The sequence below is a fragment of the Lonchura striata genome, chromosome 5, assembly GCF_050655825.1.
Source record: "Lonchura striata isolate lonStrDom1 chromosome 5, ASM5065582v1, whole genome shotgun sequence".
Lineage (NCBI taxonomy): Eukaryota > Metazoa > Chordata > Aves > Passeriformes > Estrildidae > Lonchura > Lonchura striata.
The window spans coordinates 40128481-40150894 of NC_140707.1; the positions used below are offsets into that span (position 1 = coordinate 40128481).

Genomic DNA, 22414 nt, shown 5'->3' on the forward strand with positions numbered 1-22414 from the left:
TCTAAGCTCATATTCAATCAGAAGAGGCCAGCCTATACTCCAGGCCAACAGACAGCTGCTCTCCTCCAAGAGTCACTGCTCTACACAGAATTACAGCTCTGAAAAAGCAGTGCACCATCTTCAGCAAATACCCTTCTGATTAGACCAAGAAAGCTCTGTCCTCCCTATTCCAATTTAATGAAGCCTCATTAGTATAAGAACGTCTGAAAGCATTGCCAAAGTATTTTTTAAAAGTGACCCTCCCTGCCCTTGGAACAATACATGTCAGGTGACATGTAGCAGCAGCCAGGAGAGGTAGGAAGAGGGCATGCAATTATCACAAAATTTGCTGAGCCACCTGAGGTATGCCACCTTTCACCAGAGGCATTTTCCTCCCCCAAAGACTGCACCTAGGAGTCAGCAGTCCAGTTCTGGTCTCTGAACAGCAAACAAGCCAGAAATACCTAAAACAAGAATATCTTCAGAGGGAATCATTTATTGCTTATTCTTGATTCACTAACAGGTTGCTCCAACGCACAGCATTGTTTCTCTCATTTCTTTTAAAATCAGACATACTTTCCACACCTCTTTTTTGCTACCAAGTCACTCGAATCCTAGGTTACCATGTACCCTGTCTACCACAGGTGGGGCTGCCATTCCAGGAATGCTGTAAGTGATGCTGCTATGCCTACAGAAACATCCCACTAAGCTGATTTAGTTTGGTATAGATTTGAAGGACACACAAGGGTGGCCAGCCCATTCAGTGCGTGACAGCATAGACAAACCCCTCAGGATTGTTAGGAGATATGGGGTAGAGGTATTGCTTGTACTTCCCTTTGGATTCAGCCAAGTTACAAAACAGCCTTGACTGTTCCCTGGCAAAATTAGAAGAGGAGATTCTGACTAGATAAGAAACTATCCCTTTTTCCCAGAGGAGAGCTGGTTTTGAGGCTATTTAGACAGACATTCAACTCTCTGAAAATTTACTGGTTTAGTACACTCCTTATACCTACAGCTCAGGGGGAAGCAGCTTTCATAACAACTCCTCAGGCATCCACTGCCTGAAGTTAGCTGGATTGCAGTGTAGATCACACACATTTGTCAGGCATACTCCCAGGGACATAGTTTAACAATTCAGGGGTTTGGGAGAATCAAAGTGTATACAAAGCACTAAGGAACAGGCTGCATTCTTTAATGGATATTAAGAACAATAAGGCAGAAGCTGACAGTAGCACAAGTATGAAGAGCAAGGACATTTCAGACCCATTTCGCATGCTACAGCCTGGGCTGAAGGGTTATGTAAGGATTAAGTTTAAACAAAGATGTTTACAAAGATAATATTTAGTACAGCCAGCAGTGCCCATAAGTACAGTAAGGAGTGGAGGAGATTTTTCTCTGTTAAAAGTATATCAGTCAATAAAGGTGGAAGGTATTTTCTTTCTTTATAATGCGAACCTTGAAAAACACCTACTAAACATGGATAAGACAATAAGCCATCCTCTATATCCACAAAGTCAATAGCCACACACCCTCTTAGAGAATGCTGTGAAGATGAATGAAGCAGTACCGATTGCTCCCAGCTTAGGGACATCTCCAGCTCCTCAAGTCTTGGCATCAAGCAAGCTTCCCAGTGATGCTTCAGCAAGAGTCCCTCTTGTGGCATGGTCAGCCCTGCTTGCACAGGGAGCAGTAGTTTGCTTCCACATAAAGTCCTCAAGCAGACATTAACTCCCACTGAAACCATGCAAGCCAGACTCCCTGCTTGCTCTTACACCACCAGCAGCCCTTTCCAAAGATGACACACTTATATATCGCAGGAGATCGCTTTAAGATAAGCTCTTTGGGGACCTTTGCCATTATATCTTCTAGACCTTCAGAAGCTGCCAACTCATATCCCTTGATCCAAGATCCCTGTAAATTTTCACAGGATTATGACTTTATTTTTCTTATTTTTTCACAGAAGGACTCCTAGGTCCACATGGAAAAGCGTTCTTTGGAAGGTCATATGCTCAAGACATGCTCTGGACAACCAGAGACTGGACAGTCTGAAGTTCTCTAGTTGGTCAAAATGCCTGGCACAGTTATGACTTGTGTCACTGTTGTTGTAGAACAGGTCTTCAACATGAATTCTTCAAAGTTTATTTAGGGAAGTGTTCAGAATGTTTGGAATGCTACTGGCTTGCTTTTAAATACCATACTTGAAACCTAGCAAAAGAAAATTAGCTATCCTCATGCACATAAGAAATCTCTACTTTATCCACATGATTTCCCCCTCAAGAATAATACTCAGACATTGTTTGCTAACTCTTGAATGCACACAGCAAAGATCTTAGCAGTGGCATGAGTGATGGGTGTGCACAGCATAGCTTTTGAAAAGCTAAGCACAAATGTTGCTCTTGCCTCATGGTCACGCTGCAAGTGGAATCTAATGTAAGCAGTGTGGTTTAGACAATTTAACCTTCACCCTTAGTTGCTAGTTTTGTTGTATCCTTATTTTGCCTTCTTTCAAAGAGAAGTTAAGTTTTAAAGCAAAAAAGTCATCCTCTTGGCTGCCAAGTTTAAAAAAAAAAAACAGAAAAATCAAGTCTAAGTGACAGCAGAGAAAAGAAATCCTTCATTCCACTTACTTTCTGCGGTCAAACCAGTTTAGCTGAAATCTTTTAAAAACAAAATTGTGTTTTTAACATTTAGGAATAGCATCACAATTCAATTATACTGCTCAGTTTAAGTTAGGAACAAAGGAAAAAACCAAAGTCTTTGAAGTTGCCTGCAGGCAGTTCAGAAAAATCTTAATCTGATTTTTCAGCACAGCCAACTCTCAATATTCAGGATACTGGGAAAAGGTGGAAGAGGAAAGAAGGAAATATGAAAAGCCAAACAACATGTAACACTCCTCCTGTCCAGTAAGCAGATAATGTGTTTGGTAGCTTCATTTTACACCTTCATATTTAAACTGTAAAAAGGCAGGTTTCTGCACAGCACAGTCCCAGCATAAAGCAAATAGACAAATTGCACATATTCCCTGCTACAAAGAAGAATCAGTAGGAAAGACCAAGCTGCTTATTGTGGACATTGGAATCAGCACACACCCTACTGCAAACAAACCAATTGCTGAAGTGAAATCCGGATAGCTGGATTTCCTTCCTCATCCTCCAACTGTGCTGAGGGTTTGGCCTATGACCTTCAAATGTGACTGTTTCTTTCATTTAATTGTTTCAATTTAGTTTTTACCTGCTCTCTCCTACAAAGGTTTCTAGAACACTTTTAAATTTTAAAATGTTAAATTTAAAAAAAAAAATCCCAACAAACAAAACCAACAATTGGTGATGCACAACTTCTATTTTCAAGAGGGAGCATTAGAGTTTGCACAGAAAGAAGCCTGCTGGACAGGTTAAACTCTGAAATTTTATTTTAATCTCTGATAAATGGCATGTACCTAACTCTCCACAGACTCACTAAGGCACACCCAAACTTTAAGCCAGGGAACTGGATTTTTCACTACTGGATAATTAGTACCTTACAACTGATAATGTCACACCAATATTCTTATCTTAAGTGAATAAATCTGCAAGATTCACCAATTTGCACAGCTTACTCCCCAGCTTCCTTCTCTCTACCCTTCCTATTACATGCTCAAGTCCTTTTGGCACCTAGATCATGCTTTTGTACCCTTCCTTATCGCACTTGATGCTCCTCTAACCATCCTGAGGTTAGCCAAGCATATTTTCCTGAGGCTGATTGCAGGGAGCACTTCCTCCAACTACTCCCCTTTCATGCTGGGTGCAAGCCTTTGTGTACCAGCTTCTTCCCTGCTGCAGCCCAGAGAAATGGACAGCAGGTTCAGAGATAAACCTGAGGGGACCAAACAAGCTTCCCCTCCAACACTCCTTTTAAAGGTAAGCAACAAGGAAGGAACAGACTTTCCAAGGGGTGTGCAAAGAAGAGGCGCAAGGTTGCCAAGGGGAAAAGGGGTGGTATTTACAGTCCATTGCATGATGGAAATGCTAAAATCAGTGTGGTTAACAACTGCCAAGCAGGGCTCGGTTTTTGTTCTTACAAATAGGACTCATAGTTTTAGAAACAGAATCAGAGACAAATGATTAGGAACAGTCTCAGTATTGTGTCATCGTCCCCATCTCCACATACCATGGTTGTCATGACACATTCACCAAAGATTCAAACTGTATTACTTAAAAAAAAAAAAATCCAATTTTCCTTGCTTTGGTAAGCCCAAGACAAAGCCCTAAATATCATTAGCTCCTCAGATTTTAAGACTTTTTCTTTAAAGTAAAGAATTTCACTGGAATTTTTTTCTGTTTTACTTGGGAAAAGGAAAATAAGAGATCAAAATCCATTGTCCTTCCAAATAAGGAAGAAGTTAGTTATGAGCAGGCTGTGAACTTCCAGGAACCAGGAAGAAGAAAAACAGAGCTGCAGAGGAGCAGAAGAGTTAGGTTAATGCACACAACTCTAATGCACTGCAGATTTCTGCACTATTACAAAAGTGCTTATTGCAGTTGGATCATGTCAACAGTGAATGAAAAGAAAACAGTAATTTTTTAAAAAGTGCTGGATCTGCTTTAAAGGACTGTTTTTTTAAAAAACATACTGTCATCTATGCAATCTATGGAAGGAAGTAGAGACTGGGGGATTGTGGAAAACAAATCTCTCACAATCTGTCCCGGTTTTGGGTGATTTTTTGTTATTTGTGGATTTTTTTAAAATGTCTTATTTGAAAAAGCATCCCCTTTAGAAACTATTGTTTCAGCATTTTTCCCCTGCCGCACTGCATCAGAAAAGCTAGGTTTCATACTTTCAGCTTTAATCAGTAAAACAGCACATTTACAGAGGACCATATGCACAAAATGTTCCAGAATGCCTTCCAAAAATAATAAGTCCTAAAAAAGAAAACTCACAGTAAACTGGAATGGCTTCAGGGAAGGAGAATAAAGAAAAGCCGTGCAAAGGCAGAACTTCTTGTAACCACATCCAAGCTTGAAATGTTACTTTCAGTAACAGGGTTGACAAAAGCACTGGACTGGTAAAGTCACTTGTATATCCAGGATGCTATTCTCATTTATGCAGCTATCTTAATCTGTTTCAGAGAATGAAAGACCATGTACCGTAAAGGCTTATTTTATAATCACTCACAACTAGAACATGGCTCTCCCTATCCTTACAATTTATTGTGTTTTCATTTCAATTAGTGTGGCTAAAAGCTATACATGCAGCTGCAATGCCACCAGGTTGCACAGCCACTTGAGTGGACATCCATTTGGAAGTCTTTTTCCTATCAAAGTCCTCTAAATATAAACTTCAGTGAAGCAGTCTGACATTTAAGTAAGGAACTATACTAGGAGATGAAGGAACTCTTACATTTATTCCTAAAAGCACAGCTGTGAGACACAACTCAAGTTTTAAATTATTACATTTCCCTGATATAAAAATATCCACTATAGAGAAGTATCACCCACTTTCAAGGAATGACAACAAATATTGTATGGTGCTTGTTATTTGTATTCCACCTTATAAAGAAGGCTCTCAGCAAGAGACATGTTGTTGTATCAGAACATGCCAGGCTAACAAATCCTTAATGTTTCAATATCTGTCAGCACATAGATTTTTTCAGAGATAAACACACACACGTAAAAATTCTGAAAAAGAAGACTGCCCCTTAAGTCCTCTGAAATCTTCCAACAAGACAGATCATTGACCAAACCAAAAACGTTTTTAAATTCTGGTTTTGGCCTTAAGACTGCATTTGGAATTCTGACACAGAAGAGAATGACTTCAATAGATCTCAATAATGCAGGCCTTCAAAAGGTCTCAGGACTATGGTTAGATTTTGTATCCATTAGCCCACTATTTCCCTTTAGTTTTGTTTTTTAGCAGCTGCAAAGTTGCTAGATGTTTCTTACTGCTTTTCCTCCTTGGGGTGCACTGTGCTAACAGCACAGATGCACATGTATTGCCACAAACTCTTCACTGTGGCAGACATCCAGCGCAGTGGCACTAGGCAGATTTTATTCCACAGGGCCACATCACTCTTGCCAGTGTACAATGAAAAAAAGAAAAGAATTTTGCATCCTCATTCAATCCCCTCGCAATTAAGACCACAGGACAATTAGCACACTGCCTGCACACAGACCTGCTGCCGGTTGAAAATGACTGCTCTCCAGATGGCTTTTAAGAACATAAAGGTCCAATCCACAGACATAAGAATTAAGCTAATTTCATGTCACATCTCTTAGAGCCTTAATAAATTTATCCAGATGTAGTTTACTAATTGGTAGGGTACTGAATTTTCTATTGCATTGCACGGCTGTTTATGGAACTGGACTGAAGTTAGTTCTGGGCAGGCTGTGGACTTCCAGGAATCAGTAAGAAGAACTCGTATTGAAATCATTCCCCTAAATCATGGCTCCAGCATCATGGTTTCAATGCAGATTAAAAGCCAAAAAGCTGGGTGAGAGTGCTCCAAAATAGCCAAAGGTAACACAGGCTTGTTAGAGGCAGGCAAATTAAATCAAAGCCAAAAGAGAATGGAAAGTTACACAAGGCAGAACAGCAAGAGTCAACAAAACACTCAGCAGTAAATCTTATAGTTTTGTGCAGGGCTATGAAGTGGTGCTGCACACAAGCAAGAATCACACACATGCCCGTGTTAGGTCAGGAGATTCACACAGAAGTGAGAGCATACAGGTTATTTTATCTTCTACATCACACTTTGGCTGTTTTGCTAGATTACCTAGGACTCCAAAAGTACAGCTAGGCTTTGTCCAGTCTACCTCAAAACTCTAGGGAAAACCCTTCCAAAGATCATATTCTCTCCCGATACTCAAAATGTGCAAAGACAAACTCTGGATAAAGCCACAGGCAACACCTTTTCACCAGGGACCAGAAAGGAGAGGTAAAGCATCCTGCTACTCACCTGAGCTCTTGCTTCCCTGCCTTTCTCCCTCAGCCAAGCACACCACTCTCAAGTGCTGCCCACCTCCTGGCTCCAGTCATAGTCCTCCACACCTGAATGGGCCAGCTACCAGGCAACAATCCATGAAACACAAGCAAGAAGACAGATTATGGAGTCTTTCGGATTTCTACTTTTTTTTCATTTGTCTAGCACACTTGTATTCAAATGTCAACAGGCTGGGCACATGAACATGAAAGATACCACACATGCTGTCCCAGACACCTCCACGCCTTGCTTCTCTTGCATACACAGAGATGCAAAGTGGAAGATCCTTCTCCACTCCCTCTAAAAAGTGCATTTCAGAGCAGGCATATTTAAGTCTCTACTATCTGAAGGTAAGTATGTCAAGCCACTAGCAGCTAAGTGAACCATACATCCACTTGAAAAACAGGTCACTCCCTGCTTTGCTTGGGGTTTTGAGGTGTCTCCAAGTACCCTGCATGAGTACACTGAAGCCATGAAACTATTTGTCAAGAAAAAACATTCCAGCGAATGTGACCAGTGACCTCTACCCAGCCTCATGGGAAAAGCTCAGCAACTCCAGTTTCAACTGCCTTTAAAGGAAGACTGATTCTATTATTATTTTTTTCCAGACATTTTGCAAATAAATATGAAGGTCCTGTCACAGTCAGTAATCCTCAAGCAATTTCCTGTCTCTGGAAACAAGGTTCCCTCAGACTGAATTGATTAAATAAAGGTTATTAGAATTAGTATAAAGCAAGCTTGTTTAAAATTACAGCTCTTCATGTTTTTACCTGTAACACAGTGCTCCAAGCACCAAGACAAAGAGATCAGCTACAAGAGCTTACAGCATAACAAAATTAATATGCAAGACCCACCAAAGAGTGAGACGGTAACCCAAAATTTCTTTTAACAGCAGAAGATTTTCATGCTCATTTAATCTATTTTGATATGAGTTTCTCGAAGGGTATGTACTTTTTTATACTATACTCTTAAGACTGGATTTGTTTTCCACATTTTGTAAATCTGATATGAAATTTAGTCTTTTGAGAGTCAGCAGTTGTCATAACCAAAGCTGTTTCATCTTTGCCTCTGCAGTTTAAGGATTTGCTGCAAAACAACTGGTTAAATCCATTAACACCATCTTTCAGTGTTACTAATTTCCTTTTCCTCTAAAGCCAAACATTCTAAATAAAACCCATGCAGAGAAAAGTATAAGTTTCTACAAATGCTAGAGGTATTTAGAGGAATGCAAACAGCTTGACATCAGGATCAGAAACTTGCTCAACAATTCTCTGGCATCTCTTGAACAGACAAGAGGAAGTAACAGGAAAGTAATGACACTGGTGCAACAGTTTAAAAGAAACAGAGCAACTACTAATTTATTAAGGCATGCTTTACAAATAAAAAGCACTGAATCTTGCAGAAAGTTCTAAACATCAACATCAGAGTGGCAATCGTCTCAAATACACAAGAACAAGGGCTTCTTTTTCTTATCCATAAGAAAAAAATACATTATGCAGAGTTTTCAGAAAGGGTCCCTGCGTAGGAATTGACCAAAAATGGATGGGAGGGTTGGCGTTTTGTTGTTTTTTTTAATAACCTCATTTCACTAAATGCAGAGTAACAATTGTTAAAAAAAGACAACAAAACACCAAATGTCATCTGCAGCTCCACCTATAAGCAGACTGAGACTGCATTGTGCAAATGTCACAGCAGTTATACCCAGTGGAGTTGGTGGTCTGTCACTTGCAACTATTGGCATCTTATAAAATGCGACTTGCAAGCTTCATTTTGTGAAAAGATTAATCTCTGCATGTTTTATACACATTATAACTCACCTAGAGCTGCTTTTCCAGGTAAGCCAAACATTGCATTTAACAGGTGTAAGCAACAGTTGGCTCTGGATAACAAAGGATCTCCATTGTCTCCTTTTGCATCAGGGTCTGCTCTCCTCATGAAGCAAAATCACCCTTTCACATGAAGAGGGAAGTGGGGGAAGGACAAAGACAAGCCTGCATTGTGGAAAATAAATAGCTCCACTAAGGCTCCACAGGACACTACGAGGCACATTTTGAGGAAACCACCCTTCTTACAGTATACTACAGAGCACAACAGCTATCAGAAGCCTTTTCTCCAACATTCACATACCCTTCCCTGGTCTCTAGCAACACTGCCACAGCCTCCACTTCCAAGTTCTGCTCCTCAGAAGCACTTGAGTATAGCTGCTGGAAATCACTGCAGAGGCTGCTTCATACCACCCTTGAAAATGAAAAGAAATCCCAGTGAAAAGCTACTGTGAACCCTTTCGAAAGGTAGGAACACATGCTGGTAAGGACAGAACTCAACAACCTACTTCTGAAGGACCAGGGTTAAGTTTCATTATCTCTGCCAAGAACAGCCATGCTTTATTTACATCAAAGGCACCAACAATCTATACAAGCTCCTTGCAGACAAATCAAATCTGAAAAAGTTAATTATATTTAGGCTACATTTGCTACAAAATAAGTGAAATTGGGCAGGAGTTTAAGTTCTTTGAGGAAGCAGTTCTGCTGATAAATTTTTATTTCTGACCAAGGAAATCTGTTGGGTTTTGTCACTAGACAAAAAGCAAGTTTCACTCTCAAAGTTGTGACATAAATGGTTACTCTTCCCCAAAGGCAAAGGCTCTCAGAAGGGAGGCCTTGTAGAATTTACAGGTACAACCTCAACACTACTATCATCAAGGGAACACTATTCCTTGAAAACACTGAAAGTACTTCCACCAGCAAGGAGAAATGCAAAGCCAGTGATTGTCTGCAACATCAGTAGTTCCAAGATGCCCAACCCAAAATTTTTGCTTGCTTTTTTTTCTGGGGAAATAATCTTTACTTCCTAACAGCAGGAAGGACTCCTGATCTGAAGGGAATGAAGAAATGCAGAAAGAAGAAAGAACTGGCCTTGTTAGAGCCATGTCATCTCAGAGTACAGTAATGCTCAACACCCACTGCACATTCCTGAGATGGGATACAAAGCTCACCTGCAAACCAGTCAAGAGATGAGAACACACAGAGAGATCCCACTTCCCTTCTACAAGCGTTCACCCAAAATGCAAAAGAGCTTTGAGTTAAGACCAGTGATAGTAATGTGAAAGACATTGCAACAAAAGAAAGATGAACAATCTATAGTGAGACTGACTTCGCAGATGACTAAAAAAAAAAGCTGAGGAGGAGACAAACAGGGGACATGCACATTACTGGCTTAATGTCATCAATCCTGGGGAGGTCTGGTTCATGACATTAGCTGAAGTTCAGAGTTGAAACTATTTTATATATATTAGGATTAACCCAAGGTATGCAAATATCTTCATTTCAAGATGCAAAAAGGAATCCTTGGCTTCTTCAGTCAAGAAAAGTATTAACTCCCCATTTATGAGACAGAATTGTTTTTCCTCCATTACTGTAAGTCAAGAAAAAGTGCGAGGGAGAAAAGGGTATCAGGAATGAAAGTCTTAAAGAACTTCAGAGAGGTGATTAACATAATCAACACTTCTTTTTAAAACCACACCTGAAGTGTAGGTGGCTTTGCACAGGTGCCTTGTGTAAGAAATCATTTATCAAGTCAAACCAGAGCCCCAGAAACCTTCTGGAAAGGTGTTGGCTTACTATCAGCTGAATAATCCAATTATGTTGACTTGAGAAATGACAGGCCTATCCCCAGCAATGCCTGGCTAAACCTCATCACCTACAAGTAGTCAGTAGACTTTAGACAAGCCCTGCTATTTCATCAGAATCAAGCTGGAGAAGACTAGTCTTTAAATAGCATAAACGTGGGCAATAAAGGCTGCAGCTATCACAGGTCCCTTTGGTCTGTTTTTATACAGTTGAATGCTGAGACACATTTTCTGAAATAAATGACAGCCACATGCTTCCTTACAGCAGGCTCTCCTTGCCTTACATGGAAAACATTTCTTGTAAGACACAGAGGAAGCAAAGGTTAGATCAGATTTTAGCTGTGGGAACTTTTCATGCTGCGCAATAAAAAGCCCACTGATCTCATGCTGCTTCCCCCTCTGCTGCATGCTCCTCCCCCTCGTACAATGAAAGCCTCTCGGTTGAAACGTCATTTCCTATCCCTTCCCTTTAGCACATGCTTTTTCACATCCTTTTTTCTACAAAACGGCTAGCTGTCGTGACTGCTGCAGAAAACCCTGCAAAGGAAGAGATGCAGGCAGGAAGCCTGGGGCACATGCCAAAGGATAAACTCCTGCTTTCAGACAGGTATGCGACTAGGCAAATAACGCCCTACCAAAGCACTTCGTGCCTCATTAACACTTGCAGGTCAAAGAAAAGCAGAAATTGGAGCTTACAAATCAGACCATGCTGTGCTAGGTGCTGTATAAACACTGAGCAAAAAAAAAAAAAAAAAAAAAAACCACAACCAAAACCACGGCTACACGGATATCGTAAAGTACCACCTCTTTAATCTGAGCGATCACTGATCCCAGAGATCTTACTTTCACAGCAGGTTCCTGCTATATCACACCCAAAGAAATACAGTGCTCTCTGGTCTACTGCAAACATGCAATAAAATCTGCACCACGCCTGTTCTTAATGCTTTCTTTGTTCACTACAGTTCATTACTCAGTACAGTTCAGAAGATTGAAAAGGAAATTAAAAGGTCACTCACATACATGAGCTATTTGTGTCCTAAATATGCCAATAATTTGACTCAGTGGCAAGAATCAAAGAGTAAAACTTCTTGAAAACATGTTTTCCCTCAAATTCTTGTCTGTAAATATTTAATCCCCTTTATATTTTAGTAGCTACAGTCACTGACATGAGCTTGATATTTATTGATTTATAAAATTACATTTATGAAAGCACTAAAAACTAAGACTTTCTTTGCCAATGGCTGCCCTCTTCAATTTCCAGCTCTTTTCTCTCATTTTCAAGTCTTAACACTGCCTCATCTCTGTTTCATTTCTTTCATTCCTTTGTAAAATTTTGACCACCTCTCCTCACCCTCTTGGCACACATTCGAGCTCACGCTTGGCACGCAAGAAGGAGCCTTCCCTCTCCCACAGTTCCTTGTGCGATTTCCTCAGCTGAACTCATTAACAATGTCTCCAGGACTTGCCATGAATGAAAAAAAAATCGCCCTCGGGCAGACTGGAATGAGTTTGCAGGGTTTTGAGGGCAGTTACTCTGTGCATTTCGCCACGGTCCTGTGCGGTGCAGCGGCAGCAGTGCAGGGAGGCTCGTGCGGTGCAGCGGCAGCAGTGCAGGGAGGCTCGTGCGGTGCAGCGGCAGCAGTGCAGGGAGGCTCGTGCGGTGCAGCGGCAGCAGTGCAGGGAGGCTCGTGCGGTGCAGCGGCAGCAGTGCAGGGAGGCTCGTGCGGTGCAGCGGCAGCAGTGCAGGGAGGCTCGTGCGGTGCAGCGGCCCCGAGCAGGCTGAGCAGGGCCCGCCCGGAGAGCTCCGCGCACAGACACCGCGGCGATGCTCCTTCATGCCAGGGATTATCGCCACCCTGTAGATACCTGCAAAAGGCTTCACAGCCACAAACGGGAACAAAGCAATCTCCTGCCCAGGAAAAAGAGCAAACTCTCCTGTCCCATGCCAGATGAGCTTTCAGAAAGTTTGCAGGTTTTGTGGTGGGGAGAGCTGTTGCGGCCAGGGGTGGAGGAGAGATGGGAATGGGGTGTAGGGGTTTTATCTCGTTATCTTTTCTCCACTGTTCCCAGTTTAGCATGCCTCCTTAAGAGACAGAACCGACACAAGCATAAAGCATATACCCCCTCCTTGGCTGAGAGCATGAGCTGCTACTGAACACATCTTTCAGAGCTTGATATTAGGCCAAAGCATTCCTGCAGCATGGAACATGGGGTGCTACTATGGCACTGCGGGGTAAATTACTGACAGCAATGGGGCAGAGAAACACAGATTTGCTACAAAAGATTTCCAGCCATTTTGAACACTGATCTTGTCCATCAGATTTCAAACAACCTTTTTGTTGTTGTTTTTGCTTAAACTGTGTACATTGTGGCAGCACTTCAAGGACTGTAGTAACTCTGTAAATACAAATGAGATTATTACAAAGAAATCTGTCTCTTAATGTCTTAGAATTTATCTAGCCTTTCCTTGCATTTTATCCCACAGAGCAGCTGTTCCTCTTTTGATTATGGACAAAGATGAAAACACTGCTTTATGGCATCCTTGTAACTGGGCCCAGTGGGATTCTCAGGGAACATGAGTCTGCTCCCAAACACAGCAATCAGGAGGTTTTACACTTGTGGTTTTGTCTTCTAGTAAGAGCAGTATGAAAATTTTAGAGCCATCTATCATAACTGAACAACTTTATCATTAATCCCACCATCATCAAACAGTCTCTCCCTTAGACAAAGCACTCTAGATTTCAGTCTCCTTCACAAGCAGATGCTTGAAAGAGTTCAGTCTGTTGACTGGCTCTGCTAAGGGGCCACACCAAGTTTGGAACTACCTGCAAGTGACAGTATTTTGCAGTTAAAGCTTCCTACAAGACCACCTTGTCCCACTGAATGCGAGAACTACAAGCTCTCACATGCTAAGCAGAGTGCACAAACCACCACAGGTAACTTACAGCACCAAACAGAAAACAACAGGCCCAAGAGCACCCAGACACAAGTTTTCCAGAAAGGACTATTGGTTTCTGAACACAGACAAGAAGGGCAGTTCCTTACCACATGTTTATTCAGTGCATGATCTGAGGCAAACCCCTTGGGCCCTGAGGTAAGCACCTCCCCACTTGTTTCTTTCATCAGAAAGACAGAATCTGTCCTCTAGAGACTCATGTTTTCCCCAAAGGAGAATCACCCCATGTCACTACCACAGGCCTTCCAAAGTAAAGCAAGAGATGAAGTGCCAACACACTGGTCACAAGTGAGTGTTGTGTAAAGTACTTCATACCCCATGCAAACAAAAAATTCTACAGAGAACATCTCTTTACAGGTACAGTCAAACTCCTGCATCCAGGCTGCCAAATGCCATGTGGGGTGGAACATGTTCTTATGTTGAAGAATTAAGTGCAAAGGCTGTAAGTAACAGTAAAACAGAAGGAGAAACTATTGAGCTGAGCATAGTGAACCATGGTTTTTACCACCTATACACATACAAACATCGGATCCACTACCCAAGGAACATTTAATTCACCCCCTGTCTTATTTCTAAATTAACATTTAGAAAATCAGGGCAATAACCTGATACACTCAAGATGAGCAATATCACAACCCACTTCAGACAGAACAGAAAGGAAACAAAGAGGAGTTGTGTACCAAAGCAAAACACAGCAGAAGAACATCTGCTACTTTTACCAGGAATACCATATGGCCAATATCTGAGGTAAGGAGAATGAGTTCATTCATATTTAAAAGCAAAAGTAATAGGTCATTCCTTCCAAGTTAAGAGGAAAAATGCCTGCTCCCCTTTCCCTGTTACAGACACAGTATTCCCAGTCCAGAGATGTCCTTCCAAGGAATTGGTACTGTCAGTATTCTGGCCCAGACAGTCAAGCTCAGGGCCTTCTATGTCAAGATGCCAGAAAGAGGAGGATGAGAATGTTCATGTAGGAGGTTTGCTTAGACCCAACGTAAGTCTGGTTTATCCACAGCCAAGTCAGACCTGCAACACTGAAAGACCAGTTTTGTCATCAGCAGATTACAGTTAACACTCCAGAGCTCTGCAGCATTTGGCAGCAGTAAGCATCTCAACAGTACATCTCAACCACTACAGCAAAGCAACCTTCAGTTCCTGAAAGAACTCCTCAGAGTTGCAACCAACACAGTTGGTTCCAATCAGAGCACCCAGAAACATATTTTTCTTCAAACGTGAGGGCAAGAGCATGGCAGCAATGTTTCTAACATCTTGCAGAACACTTGCCTGCCAGCTCAAATAGCTTCTACTTCTGCAATGCTATACACACATGGATCTGTCATGCAGCAAAGTTACAAGGCAAGAGGGACAATCTTAATCTCATTGTCTCATCAAAAAACCCAAACCAGATCAATAAGGTCTTTTTCTATTTGAACCCCACTGTTGGTGGGTACCATTTAGATGTGGAAGCAGATAAGACACCTGACACTAGCAAAGGCCCTCAACAGCTGCCAAGACAGATCACACAAGTTTATTCATTTCTGTAAGAGTCCCTCCTTCCCAACAAGATCTTGCCATATTTGCTGGTTCTTCATTCTTCCCAAGCCTGAATCCACACTTGCTCTCTGGAATCCAAGTATTCAGTCTATCAATTGAGTTTTTGTTGCCAGAGACAGATAGCAAAAAGGATTAGAAGGATTTTGCTGCAGTGGTGAGCAGTCTAAGCCACAAAGAGAACACAGTTATAAAAGTCTAGTCTGACAATCAAGTGCCAGGAGTAAATAAAATGAAAAATGACAGGTCAGATTAATTAGTGCCAGCATTACTTCCCAGATCCATTCATGTCACATGTCCCAGCCTCCCCTCTCCACCTCTTGAAAGACACAAACTGGTGTATAATATTGCCCTGACCCATACCATCTCACTTTGTATTTGCTCTCTGCCTACAGAAGGGAATTCAGGAAGGAAGCCAGAGATGAACATTCTTATATGCAGAGTAATCCATAGGTGCCTCCATCAGAGCAAAGCATTTGTTTACAGGAGGACAAAAAGGCAGTGTCCCAGGTACCTGGTGTACAGCTCTTGTGGGTTCAAGTCCACTGCTGACACAGCAAGGCTTCTTCAGCCTCCTCCCAAACAGTAGGTGGAAAAAGCAATGTAGCACAGAAGAGACCGAGACAGCAAGTGTGTCTAGTTTTAACAGCCCCACAGGCAGAAAGTACCAGAGGCAAAAGGAGATGACATCACAATTTTAGCTACTGCTAGGCTAAGTACCTCCTGAGAGAGTTCTCTAGAAGTCTCATCTTAGGACCAGGAGTTTTATCTTTTAAGCTTAAGAAAGCCAGCTTTTGATGGTGAATTTGCAGAACAAAGTGTCATTTTCTTCCATGTTTTGCCTTCATAATTTTCTGATGATCCTACTATAAAAGGATACATTTCACACCAAAGTGCAGCAGAAACAGTGCACTCATGTGGGGTAGAAACCTATGGAAGCTGAAAGGTGGATGCAGGCTTCTGAATCTAAAGCCTTTGCAACTCGGGCTTCTGCACATGGTTTATGTTATTGTTATGTAAGTTTTCCTATGTCACCAGAAGTAACTCATAATTGATTTGTCGCAACATCTCTAGTCTCCATTTCTTCCATGTGAGAAGGAAGACCTGATACCTATAAAAGGATCTCATAATTAAATGCATTTTCAGACACAAGGCAATCAATAGTCTGGGAAATCAGAAATGTTGTAGCACAGTTTTAGTAAATCAGAAAGGCCGTAGCAAGCCAAAGGCTACAGGGAGAGATTAAATATGGACTTCCATAACAAATACTCCTAGGTTTTTTTTTGTCTAGTATCATTCACTCTGCTTGTGGCTAATAGCAAACCATAGCAGACTTGCTACAGTTTCCAGAAAAGGCGGATTTTGTGGAGACAACCAACATCCATTGTTTTCCTGTGTGAAAACTTGGGATAGCTTGTCTATTTAGGATTACCTGAAACCAGAGCTGGACAATGATTCCTTTGCATGTGAAAGCCTAAGAAGAAAAGGTCAGAGCAGAGCAGCAGTTGTGTGTGTCACCTCAGCAGATGTACACAGTACTGCAGAAAATGACAGTGGCTGAAGTTACTCTGCACATGGCATCTGACCTCTGCCAAGGATAAGGAGGTCAAGGGGACAAGGCTAATATATCACAGGACAGACAAAAGACTTTTACATTGTCTTTTCCCAAGTCTGTCCTCAGTTCTGTAATGCCAACATTAAACTTCATTACAAGAGCCATGATTATTTCTACCTTATAAGCCAAGCTTTGCCTCAAAAGTCTCCCTTTGATCTGTGTATTTGTCACCTACCCAATAATTAAAGGATTTTTTCCCCCTGCAAATTAAAAGAAGCTTCAGGTATAAGCAATGCCACCCAGCTGCTCTGCCAAGGTCTGAACTTTAGATACAGGACAGCTTGGTTGCTTATCACCTCATGTAGCACGGAGAAGAAAAGCAGCAGCATAGCCAAGCCTTCAAATTTTGAAAGGCCAGATGTTTTCTGTGGGACATCAAAATAACCACACGTTTGTCTATGAGCACACTGTGATCTGAAAAGTAAAGTAACATTTCACCCTCCAAACTTTTTCACAATCTTACACAAACAAATATAGAGAAATTTCTGCAAAGATAGCAATTTCCAGTTGACCAAGTCCCTTTACATAGTCTGCTCATGAGCCATTAAGAAACCCCAGAGCAACAGGATTTTTATTTTTGGAACACCAAGTATTTCAGCTTTCCTGCCCAATGACGTCTGGTGAGGAAGCACTCCTGTTTGATGCAAAAGGAGGTAACGTCTAGCTCAGAGCTACTGCAGAAAGAAATCAGCAGCAGCACCTAAACACTTTTCCTCTCTGCGGCTGCCTGTGACCTGCACGCCTACAATGACACCTCTTTCCCGTGTGCCAGGTATGGCTGGCATAACCCTACACCAGCAGCTGAAAGCCTGGCAACCTTACAGCCTTACACACTGGGAAAACCACAACATTATGAAGTCACACACAGGCATGCATCAGTACAAGGCACGCAGCAGCCACATGTTACACCCTATTGCACTGGAAACAGCCATTAACTGTGGAAGCATATAATTTTTACTCAATGAACTTTTGCTTATGTACTTGAGCTATTTTAGCTCTTCTTCCAGAAGACGTCAAATGAGCCCATCCTTTACTACAGATTTACCTATAGAACACAGACAAGTTACCAAGTGCAAGGCTCACCCCAGCAATGTCTTCATCATAGGAAGGCCAAGGAGAATGAATGGGACTTAAGCTTTTAATACCAATAAAAAGCAAAGTGGACTAAATTTACCTAAAACTTACGTTGCCAAACATAGCCTAAAGGCAAAAATCTACAGTCAAATGCTAATTCTTCCTCACAGGAAGTTAATGAACATCACTGCATTCCAAGAACTAGCTCCTGGACACCAGGAGACTGGTAGATTGTTGCAAGGTTTGTCTTCGCAAATGTACGCATATCACCATCATCTTAAGAGTAAGGTGACATAAAACAAACAGGTTATTTCAGTTTTATTTAGTTACATTTTTACATGCCTTTTTTTCCCCCTTACCTTCCTCCATCACATGTTACTGGCCTTTGACTGGGGTTTGTGTTCTTGGGAGCACTGCTTAGCACACTGTAGATTACACCTTGATCACAGACAGATATTTACTGAGGAAACTGATCTACCCTCAAAAATTGCACATGTTAGAGGTGTGCAAAAATCCACAAGTGATCAAAACAAGCTCATCTAATTATCTGTGCCATTTCCTGCAGATGTTTTGAAAGGCAGGAAGCTCACAGAGAAGCCAGGCAGCAGCTACACAACATTCATGGCACTATACAAAGCTTGCATTAATACTGCCTACACTAATCAACTCTCCTAACCTCATGGGTATTTTTCCTGAGACACCAATAGAGCCTCAGCCCCCAGAGTCTCTGTTCTCACAAGAGTCCAAGTCAAATACCTTTCTCAGTATCCCATTCCTGGCTAGCAGGCAAAGCATCACACTCCTCAAGGCATTCCATATACTCTGGGTGCAACTATCTTGTTTTACTTCCCTTGGCCAAAAGGGGAGAGGGTCTCTGCAATAGTCTTTTCCAACATCAGGTGAGGGTATAACAGCAATCACCTTCATGGTGCCACTCTGAAGTAACTCTACTAAACTCATGGGATAATCTCGGTATACTAAAGTATTAAGCCAGCTTCAAAAAGCCTCCTTCAAATATCTCACTGTCCTCCTGAACCTCACTTACACTCAATTTTTTTTTTTTTTTTCAATTTGAAAAACAGACTGCCTACTACATTTATACACAATTCTACCATCATCATATATAATGTTTTTGGCTCCATAGCCAAGAACAAGAAGAAGTCAATGACAAAAAAGACTAAAGTAATTGTGAGTCCTAGAGGAAAAAACATGTAGATAAAATTTACTGATTTTACATTTAATATTAATCTTCATGGCATGGAAGACAAAAAAGCCCTCTGTTAGTATATCCATCCTATAAAATTCACCACTTATGGCAATTAAACAAATTGAACAGTCCGTGTGAGCTGCTGAAAGGGAAGAAAGTGCTGCCTTTAACTTCTCTGAGTACCTTGACAGTGCCAAGCTGTATTTTCATAGAGTTTAGGATATAGACAAGCTCTTGTTAAGACACAGCACTGTATTTTCTTTCAACAGTACTACTTGAAGGAGAAAGAGGGTGCAAAATTTCCCTATGTACTGGAAGCCTGTTAAACAAATGGTATAAAAACCTCCAAAATCGATGTTGGCATAAAACCCCAAAATCAATGTATGCTTGACACAGAAGGAATCAGTTATGCAGCAATTAAATGCACAACACAAGAGGACTATAAAATACCAGCTTGCTTTAGCAAGTATGGTTGCTTGACACCAAGTACATCAGATAATATAAATAAATCTCATTACATATCTCAAATTCAGAAAGGCTTGTCTGGAACAATGCCTGGAAAGCCTGCAGCATGCACATCACTCTGTAAGATGCCCAGCTGGAGATGGTGGAAAACACTGCACACAGGTACCCATGTCAACCAAGATAACACAGATCAACTTACTTTGTTTCAAATCACAAAAATGAGCAGGATTTTGAAAAGTGACAGAATATAAATAACTAAGTACAGGCCACTCATTTGCAGGAAATGCCCTGCATATGCAAATCAAGGGTAAAGAAAAGATAAAACCAACACCACATACATCTTCCAGGTTTTATTTTCAGGTTGTAAAAGCTATCTCTCTGAAAATGAGCATTTCCTGGGATTTAACAATTGTTGGGTTAATAGCACTAGGCAAAGCCAGTTACACCTAGCCCATAATTTAACCCACATAAAACATACCTCATCTGGTCTCTTCAGGATATTGTCAGCAGAATCAATCTTAAAAAACAACACTGTTTAGAAGTGCTGATAAACCCCTTCCCACACCTAATGTTTCTATGCAGGCTTGCATCAAGGAGCCAGGCTGGATTATTTTGAAATGTACACCCTGCATCTGTGCATAGTCACTGGCAGCAAGTCAGTCACCTCAGCTGAGCATCTTCAGATGGAGCCCTTCTCCTTCTGACTCATTACCTTTTCACACATGTTTTTGGGCTCAGCTTATCTAGATATTCTATGTCTACACAAGCAAAAATTGTGCCATTTGCAAAAAAATCAAACTTTTACATCATCACTGCAGGACTTCTCCAATTCTGCCTTAAGGAAAATTACTCCACCCAAATGAAACATGAGAGCATTGTACCAATATGCTCACACTAGCTGTGCACACATACACAGTCCCTGTCTTCTAGGGGAGATCTTTAACTTGTCTAAATCCTTCCCATCCCTCTGTTCTGTACTGATATCAAAAAGGGCTTCAAACCACCCAAACAGTCACTAGCGAAAGACTGCAGACTCCCTCACAAATCCACCAGAAGGCCAGCCCAGCCAGACCCAGGACAGATTATCCATGGAGGATTGCCACCATCGATCCTCAGAGAGCCCACTCTCACTAACAGCACTGCTATATTAGCAGACATGCTTTTAGAAGCACAAGGATGAGCTTCTCATCAGCTTCTTACTGCCACGGAAAGGCTAAAGAGGCTAACTATGAACACTTCTTCCCTCTTCTTCTTGATTTGCATGACATTTTTTAACAGCTCTGTCTGATGCAAGCATTTCACATGAGACATAAACATATTTCCACCACCATCCTTTCCCCATTGTCACAAATAGATGTGGTGAAGAGGCACTATATTCTGTATTACATCACAGGCAGAGTCATATTTCACTATATACTTAGGTTTCAAGCTTATCTCTGATGCTGTGCAGATTATGTTTAGGCTGAGAGCAGATTACTGGCATAAACCAAAACATTACCTAGGCTGTACACACATTCCCTCTAGAAAACTTACAGAGCCCTTTGGACTAGGGATCAGAAGTTAGTTTCTTAAGGAATCCTTAAAAGCATCTGAGAAACAACACTTGTTTGCTCTGGCCAAGAAGAGACAGAATGAAAAATACCTCCTGAATTTCAGTTACATGTCCCAACATGTACCAAAAGATGCCACTGCATCCAATCCAATGCGTCTGGCATCAACAAAGAGTTGGGTTTTCTTACTTAATGATTCAAAAAATAAATACACACACATAGCCACCAAGGTATCTATTAAATTGAAGTGTACAAGTACCACCCAGGAGCATCCAAAGAATCTCATAATATTTAAGTAATCATTTCTAATGAGGCCTTCTTAAAACTTGAAACTTTGCACTCAAGGTAGCAGTTACAGAAAACAAGGACATCAGGTAGGCACTGAAAAAAGAGAGGTAGCAAAGAAGCTTAATGCCTTATCAAAGCTAGAGGGTTCTGAGGGGAAGAGGGTGTAGTCAGAAGAATTATCCCTATCTTGATTAGCATCAGAACAAAGGCTCACATTAGTTTGTCTGCACTAGGACTCCCCTAGAGCCAGGATAATAACCTTCTTGAAAGCATTACAGGGATTTCTTCCCCACTTCACCCCCTGCAATCTACATCCCTTCTCTAAATGGGGATAAAAGGATGAAGTCCAAATAACAGCTTTATGTTTAATTCTCTGAAAGACATATTTGGGTAGCTTCTCACAACTAAAACATCAAATAACCAATACACAAGTAAAATCCTTCTGTGGTAAGTTTTGTTTGGGAGCAGGTAAGGGAAAAAATCAAAGCAAAACCAAACCTATTTTTTCTTCAAGAGAAAAGGTCAGATAGCACAGGTGACTTATCATGCATGATTAACTCTGGAAGGCAGGAAGAACTTCAGTAGTTTCTTCAGCAAAATCAGGGAGCGGTAAGGGAGTGAAGAATACAAGTTAAACACAGCTTTTGGTATCTGAACACCACAAAAACCAGATTAACAGGAGTCAAGAAAAATGCTAAGGCATGGCTACAAATGAGTCAGAACCTAAGAACATTTTAGAATACTTCCTGTTTCAAAAGCTAGACGTGCTAATACAAGTGGCTGTCTCACTGCAGGATGAGAACATGGAAGGCAGCACATTCTGCCTCCAGTTTACAGAAGAATTATGGCATTTGGACAAAATGCAATTTTTAAAAGCAAAAACACAGGAAAAACAAAGTAATAGCATCAGCTTTCATCTTACCTGGTATTGACACAGGCTGGCATACAACAGGTTGTCAAGTTAGCAAGATTAAACTGATGATTCAGTGATGATAAGTTGATTCACACACCTGGAACTGCACAAAAAAAAGTAGGTATTAGCCCTGTAAGTACTAAGAATGGCACTCTGTCACATAAAAGAGCAGGAGGCTTGAGGAGTAGAAGTAGTTTTATTATGTTTTTAGGACAAAGGCACACAGCTATGCT

At 41.3% G+C, this 22414-nt stretch overlaps 1 protein-coding gene across 32 annotated transcripts in view; it reads right to left on the bottom strand.

Annotated features, from left to right (window-relative positions):
* The window catches only part of SUSD6 (sushi domain containing 6), a 90635-nt gene that overhangs the window by 48834 nt on the left and 19387 nt on the right, over positions 1–22414 (bottom strand). For 13 of the 32 annotated variants that reach the window (XM_085582026.1, XM_077784107.2, XM_085582019.1 and 10 more), the window contains one exon: positions 22191–22284. The gene's annotated coding sequence lies outside the window, so the exon portion shown is untranslated. The other 19 variants (XM_085582035.1, XM_077784110.2, XM_085582021.1 and 16 more) reach the window with 5 other exon arrangements.